The sequence below is a fragment of the Mustela lutreola genome, chromosome 2 (genome assembly GCF_030435805.1).
Source record: "Mustela lutreola isolate mMusLut2 chromosome 2, mMusLut2.pri, whole genome shotgun sequence".
Lineage (NCBI taxonomy): Eukaryota > Metazoa > Chordata > Mammalia > Carnivora > Mustelidae > Mustela > Mustela lutreola.
The window spans coordinates 177,510,749-177,518,475 of NC_081291.1; the positions used below are offsets into that span (position 1 = coordinate 177,510,749).

Below are 7,727 nucleotides of genomic sequence, written 5' to 3' on the forward strand. Positions count from 1 at the left end.
CCCAGATCCCCCTTCAGTGAAGAACTTGTTGTCCCACCTGTGAGAGCATTATTAGAAGACAGTCTCTAGCAGTAAACCCCTTTAGGGATTACTTCAGAAAGCCACCTCACACATGCCATGCTGCTTCTGGGGATGTGGAGGTGTGTACATCCAATAACTGATAACAGCCTGGCCATCTTGCTCCAACAGAGGACCATCTTTATGGTTCATCAGTTCCACGGCTCATCATGGGCTTGGCCAATGTTGTTGCTGCTCATTCTAATACTTTTAATGCTTGCTTTCTACAGTTACTGATCTAAGGGCACTATGGTAAACATCCTGTATGCTAAACACTGTCTTAAATCCACTTTCTAGAAAACAACCACCTGTGAAGTTGGTACCAAAAGTGATTAAATATTGAGTGGTACCATCACTGGTGGAAGGTAGGACACAAAGAGTCCTGATACAACCATTTAGTTGTTGAAAGTATACTGGTGGTTCATTGGGATCATATAGCAGTGTAAGAGAATCCGTTAGTTGGTTTCAAATATCAGGCATTTGAGAAACATGTGGGAAGTGAGAATTAAAATAAAATGACTTGGGTGGCTTATTGTTAAGCTCAACTGATGCTCAGAACACAGACAACCAAAAATTATAAACATTATAAAGCATTTTAGAGGACTTCCTTGGAGTTATACAAGGAGTTTCTAACTTCTAATGGGGACAGGATGGAGAAAACAGAACCTAGCTGAGGCTTTAAATGGCTGACCCCAAGAAGGGAATGTTAAACCCCTAATCAGGGTGGGTTTGCTCTTCTAGTCAGTGCATTGGTGAGTGAAGAATAAGATCTTAATACACTGGATGGGGACATCTGGATTTATAATATGAAGATAAAAAATTTTTAACTCATTAGAATATAAGTAATATTGGAAATCATAAGAAAAATTATTGCCACCCTACTGAGGATAGAAATAGAAGAAATGTGCTCAGGACTGATATCTAGAGAAATTCAAACTATAAAATTTGAATAGAGAAAGAATATCTTGTAAAGGTGACTGAAAGGAAGGTATCAAAGAGCTAATAAAAGGAAAACTGGGGGATATGTATCATGGAAACTGAGACAAGACAGAGTTTCACAAAAAATATAAAAAGAAAGTGAGGAAGTATAGATAATACTGCTAAAATGTGGATGAATCTCAAATACACTTAGCTAAGTAGAAGACATTCTCAAAAGTCTGTATGCTATTTGATTACATTATATCACATTCTTGCCAATATAAAACGAAAAGGACAGAGAACAGATAAACAATTGCCAATTTTGAGCATGAGAGTGAGTTTACTACACTACAAATGGTATGGGGGTTTGGGGAGATGACAGAATTGTTCTCTATATTAACAGTATTTGTATATGTGTTTCTCAAGACTTGGCAGAGCTCTGCTGCAACCATACATTTTGTATCAGTAGTTTGATAGTTTTAGGTGCTGTGTTATATTCCATTGTATGGATGGATCACTATTTGTTTATCCATTCTCTATTTGAGGGATATTTGAGTTGTTTTAAATTGTTGGTGATCATGAATAAAATGATTTCTCTATGGGTTTGGGGGTAAACATAATGTTACTGGGTCATATGATAATTGTACATTTAACTTTATAATAAACTCCCAAACTGTTTTTCATTCTGAACTATTTTGCATTTCCAACAAAAAGGTGTAAGATTTCCAGGTGCCTAAAATTCTTGTCAGCACTTGACATTGTCAGACTTTTAAAAAATTAGCTATTATGAAAAATGTGCATGGGTATCTCATTGTTGTTTAAATTATCCAAATGACTATGGACATAGTTTCATGTACTTATTTGCCATAAATTATGTTTCCTGGCTGTGTCTGCTTTGCCCAGTTTTTTTTATTATGTTCTTAATATTTATTTTTGAAACTTCATTTTATAATTTAGATATAAATCCTTTTTAAGATATGTGATTTACAAATATTTTCTCCCAATCTATAGTTAGCGGTTTCATTCTCTTCCCTGATCCTTTAAGGAGAAGTTTGTAATTCTGATAATATTTACTCTGCATATAAAATTCTTTATAGACAGTTTTCCTCTTTTGCCTTTAAAAATATCACTCCATTGTTTCTGGCTTTCCTAGTTTTTAAATGAGAAGTCTTCTGTAATTTTGCTGCAATCATATATGTAATGTGTCTTCTCTGACTTCCTCCAAGATTTCCTGCCAAGATTATGTAATGTCATTATTTTTTAAAAATTTTCTATGGTGATTTTAAGCTTCTTTCATATGCAGTTTGGTGGCTGTCAGTAATTTTGGAAAAATTTCAGCAAATCTCTTTAAGTATTTCTTTTTCTTTTCTGTTGTCTGTTTCTGACATTTCAATTATACTTATTTAGACTTTTTGTATCACAACTCCGGGATGTTCTGTCCATTTTCTTTTTTTTCTTTTTAAATTCTCTCTTTCTAATATTTGTACTTTTGTTTGGATAATTTTTATTGATTAACCTTCATGATCTTTCTTTCTTGAGTTGTGTCAGCTTGACTGATGGGCCATTGAAAGCATTCTTGTTTGACTTAGATTTTCCATTAGTTGGTGTATTGAATGTAGTAATGTTTTATCTATTAATATTTACTAAAAATGAGATTGTTCTGTTTTTTTTTTCCTGTACTGTCCTGTTTGAGGTTTTTATTTAGCTTTTCCTAGCCTCACAAAATAAAATGGCATTTTTCTCTCATTCAAAGAGCCAGTTTGTATTATAAAGGCATTATTTGTTTCATGGAGTTTTTCTAACTCTTATAAATTCATCTTGTTCTGGTGTTACTTTGGGGAAGAACTTTTTTTGAAGTGAAATTCACATAACGTGAATTAACCATTTAAAAATATTATTTGGGGCACCTGGGTGGCTCAGGGAGTTAAGAATATTATTCAGTTGTATTTAGGGTACAATTTCATAGTATTTCACAAGTATATTCACAAATTTATACAACTACCAGCTCTTTTTAGTTTCACACTTACTCATCACCTCATAAAAACATCTCCTATCCATACTGAGTAATCACTGTCCACTCCTCTCTCCCCCAATCCCCTGATAACCTCTTTAGTATACCTTCTGTCTTGACTGATTTGCCTATTCTGGATATATTATATAAAGGGAATCGTGTAATATATGATCTTTGTGTCTGACTTCTTCCATTTAGAATAATGTTTTTGAGGTTGACCCAACTTGTATAATTTACTTCATTTTTATGGCTGAATAATATTCCATTGTTTTTATATACTACATTTTGTTTAGCCATTTATCTATTTATTGATAGACATTTGGGTTGTTTCTACCTTTTGACCCTTATGAATAATGCTGCTATAAAATTTTGTGTACAGGTTTCTGTGTGGATATTTTTTTATTTCTCTTGAAATAAAATATACTTAGAAGGGGGATTATTGGGCCATATGGTGATTATATGCTTAAATTTGAAGAACAGCCAAACTGTTCTCCACAGCAGCTGTATTATATATTCCCACCAGCAGTATATGAGGGTTCCAATTTTTCCCTTGCCCTTGCTAATACTTGTTATTTTCCATTTTCTTGATTAAAGACATCCTACTGGGTGTGAAGTTGGTATCTCATTGTGGTCCTTTTATATATACATATACTATATATATATATATATATATATATATATATATATATATAGTATGATGTATAGTATAGTATGATGATATATAGATAGATAGATAGATAGATAGATTTTATTTATTTATTTGACACAGAGAGAGAGAGATCACAAGCAAGCAGAGAGGCAGGCAGAGAAAGAGCGGGGGAAGCAGGCTCCCTGGGAGTCCGATATGGGCTCAATCCCAGGACCCTGTGATCATGACCTGAGCTGAAGGCAGAGGCTTACCCATTGAGCCACCCAGGTGCTTCGCCTGCATTCTGATTTTGATTTGCATTTCCTTGGTGACAGATGATGCTGAATACCTTTTCATGTGGTTTTGGGGGACATTTATAGATCTTTAGAGAAATATCTATTCAAGTCCTTTGTTGATTTAAAGTTGTGTTGCTTGTCTTTTTGGTCTTGAATTGTAAGAATTTTATAGGATCTAGATATTAAGCCATTATTAGATATATGATTTGTAATTTTTTCTCTCATTCTATAAGATATTGGAAAGATTTTTGATTGATGATTTACAGCTTATTTTCCTTAGTGGTTGGAGCTATTTTCAAGTTCTCTCTATGTTCTTGAGTTGAGTTTATTTTTTCTACAAGAATGTATTTTTTATCAATTTCATTAAATTTTTAAAATATTGTTCTATGAAGTTTGTATTATTCTCTGATGATAGAATTAATGTCTCCTCTGTTTCAGGGACACTTTATTGTTCCTAATTTTTTTAAGCAGTCAGGGAATTCTTTATTTAATACCATCTTAACATAAAATTCATTCAAACCATGAAACTGAGCTTATGACAACCTAGAAATAGGAACTAAAAGGGGGCAAACATAATGCCTTAGAGACTAGGAAACATTTACACAGTTCAGCTGTTAAAAACAGTTCAACATTCATCTAGTAATGCAGTCTGGATGTCAGTATACATGGAATACAAGTTCTTTAGAGAGGTGAGAGACCTTTTGACTCTTCTTCAGATGTCTCCAAAAGCTGGTCCTGGGGAACTTCTTGCAGAGGCTGTTTTTTTTTTTTTTCCCAGTACCATTTGAGGTTTGACACTGTGGGTTCAGATTCCCAGGAAATGTGACTACCTTCCTTTTGAGTCCTTGCTTCTCCTGCTCTTCTCAAAATGACACCTGCTGCTAACAAAGCCTTCCCTGTTTCCACAAATAACTTCTCTTCATCGGTTTCTCCAAGTTTCTGTAGCTCAATGTACTTCTCCACAAACTATTGACAAGTAGACTTGAAGTTTGGATTGAACAGATCAAAAGCTTTCTGACCAGATCCATAGGCTGAATAAAATTTCACTCTAATCCCATCCTCAGGGTACAAGACGGCCTGGGTGGCAGCTCGGGCTTTGCCATATTGCAAGCAGGGCCTCTGGAAGACTGGTTCTCTCAGTGGGGGAAAGGCATTACCTATGTCAAAACACAAGGGCTTCTCATTCAACACCCTAGCGCAAATCAGGTCCCCAGTCAGAGAGAAAACACTCCCCGGGGTCCCCAGCCGGCTCCTCGCCATGGCTGTCACCTCAGACGCTTATGGCCGGGGCTAATATTTTTTATTTGTGTATTCTGTAACAAATTCTTTGTTTTATAAATTTTCTTTCATCTTTGTTTTTTACCTCTTTATTCTCTATTCTTACATTATTTCTTTCCTTCTACTTTCTTTAAATACTCCATTTCCCTTCAATGTCTTAATTTGATTACTTAAATCATTATTTTCAGTCACTCTTATTTTATAATAAATATATTTTAAGGCTTAAAGTTTATATGTACTGCTTTAGCAACACCCTGAAATTTTATATGTGATGATTTTATTGTCCCAGTCAAAATATTTTATCACTTCCAATGTGATTTCCCCTTAAGCTAATTAATTACTTGGGCCTGCAGTTCTTATTACAGAAACACAGAGATTTAAAAACTATTGTTTTGTTCTGGATTGCTTGTTTGTTTTTTATTGTTGATTACTAATTTCTTTTAATTGGGTGCAGAGAATGTAGTCTATATAACATTGGATCTTTGATCATTAAAACATCTTTTGTGACTTAGTGTATTGACTTAGTCAATTTTGGAAAACAATCAGTGTTGAAAAGAATACATATATATTCTCTATTAATTGGTTGAAGAATTTCTAGGTGATAAGTTAGACCAAATATATTTTGTCATTCAAAAATTCTGTAAGTTTTCTACTTTTATATGTGCTTGATATATCAGTTTTTGGCAAAGTTGTTTAAAAATAACTCATTATGATTTTAGATTTTCAAAACTCACCTTTAATTTTGACACCGCTTAATAAAATTTTAGGCTACATATTTAGCATATTTATGATTATTATATTTTCTTGTTAGATTGATTTTTAATATAGTATTTCCTTAATTTTCAGTAATGTTCGTGTCTTTAATTTTATTTTATTTGACATTAAAGTTTTATAGATAGACCAGCTTTATCTTGGTCTACAAATATCTCAGATATCTTTTAGCATATGTTTATTTTCTGTGTAGGTTTATTATATACCACATTTAGTAGCATATACATATGCATATGTATATGTATGGTCTCTTCTGTGTTTTATCAGATAAAATTGTTCCTTTACATTTATTACTACTGATATTTTGGACTAATTTCTTCCATCTAATTTTGTTTTCAGTTGTGTTTAAAATTTTTTACTTTTGTTTCTGTTTACCTTTTTCTTCTTTACTAAGTCTTTTTGTGATATTTAATGGCTTGATATATTTGAGAAAACTTTTCTTCATCCTGATTTTTTTCTTTTCAAGAAATATATTTTTAATCTTTAGTGGGCAGCTTTACATTTTAAACTTTCATATTTAGATAGAAAGTTTTCTAAAAAATCTATAGTCAAAATTTGTATCTTCTACCTTAGTATGACAAGAGCTATTTGTCCTTTAGCCACCTACTATACCATGCTCCCTCTAGATCTTATTTTTCTTTATGTTGTAAGTTTTAACTTATTTTAAACCAAAACTGTATTAATTTATCATTATGTTTATTAAATTTATCAATGTATTTTATAATGTATTAATTTATAATTATTAGTTTATTAGGTTTATCAGTACATTTTGTTATTATCTGTGTTCCTCAATGTGTAGTTTAACTTTTGCTTTCCTTGTGTATTTAATTTTCTTAGTGCTTATTTTTTTCTTTTTCCTTAATCATATACAAATGTAATATCTTAATTCAGTAACAGTTAGAAAGGAGCAGGAATAAAGACTCTTAATTTTTGAATTTCTTTATTTTGCCTTTACAATTAAAGGTACAAATTAAACCTGTTTTCAATCTACATGTGTTCAAGCTTCTAAAATCATTCACATATTTTAACAACTTTTAATTTTTTTTTAAGTAGGCTTCACACCCAGCATGAGCTCAACATGGGGCCTGAACTCATAACCCGGAGTTCAAGAACTAAGATGAAATCAAGAGTTGGATGCTTAACCAAATGAGCCCTCCAGGTACTTTTAATGTTTTTAGTCTCTTTATCTTTCCGTTGTGCATTCTGGATAAATTCTTCAGTATGATCTACAATTTTACTAATTCTCTCTTTGATTGTGTTCAGTATAGAATTCACTCCATTTGAGATTAAAACATATTTTTTTTCATTCTTTAAGAAGTTCCTAATTCATCTTTTTTCAAAATCATGTATTTTAGTCAGACTGTAATATTGTTTTATCTAGACTGGAATTCACACTGATTTTTTTGGTTGTCTTTCTTTTACACTACTAATCTTCTAATGTTTGCAATTTTGCTTTGCCTTTTTAAAATAAGAGTCCTTTCTAATAGTTTGCAGTTTCTTCCACCTGGTTTCCCAAGCCCTCTTTCAAAAACTAGATCTTATAAAGGCATTTCGACATTATTTTTTGTGGTTAAGATTTCAATATGATTTGCAGTTTTGTTGTTGTGTCTGACTACAGCAATCTGTAGATTTAATTCTATTTAAGATATAGCCTTAGGCTGCTCTTAACGCTATTTTCAGCCTGTTCTTCCAAACAGAGCAACCCCTCCCTAGTCCTTGGCATTAAGTAGTAAACCTGACTCAGGTCCCCTATAATTTTGTGTGGAAC

General features: G+C 32.5%; 1 pseudogene; it reads right to left on the bottom strand.

Annotated features, from left to right (window-relative positions):
- Window positions 1-4,446: 4,446 nt before the first annotated feature.
- On the bottom strand, window positions 4,447-5,170 carry LOC131825209 (small ribosomal subunit protein mS23-like; annotated as a pseudogene).
- Between the last annotated feature and the right edge of the window lie 2,557 nt (window positions 5,171-7,727).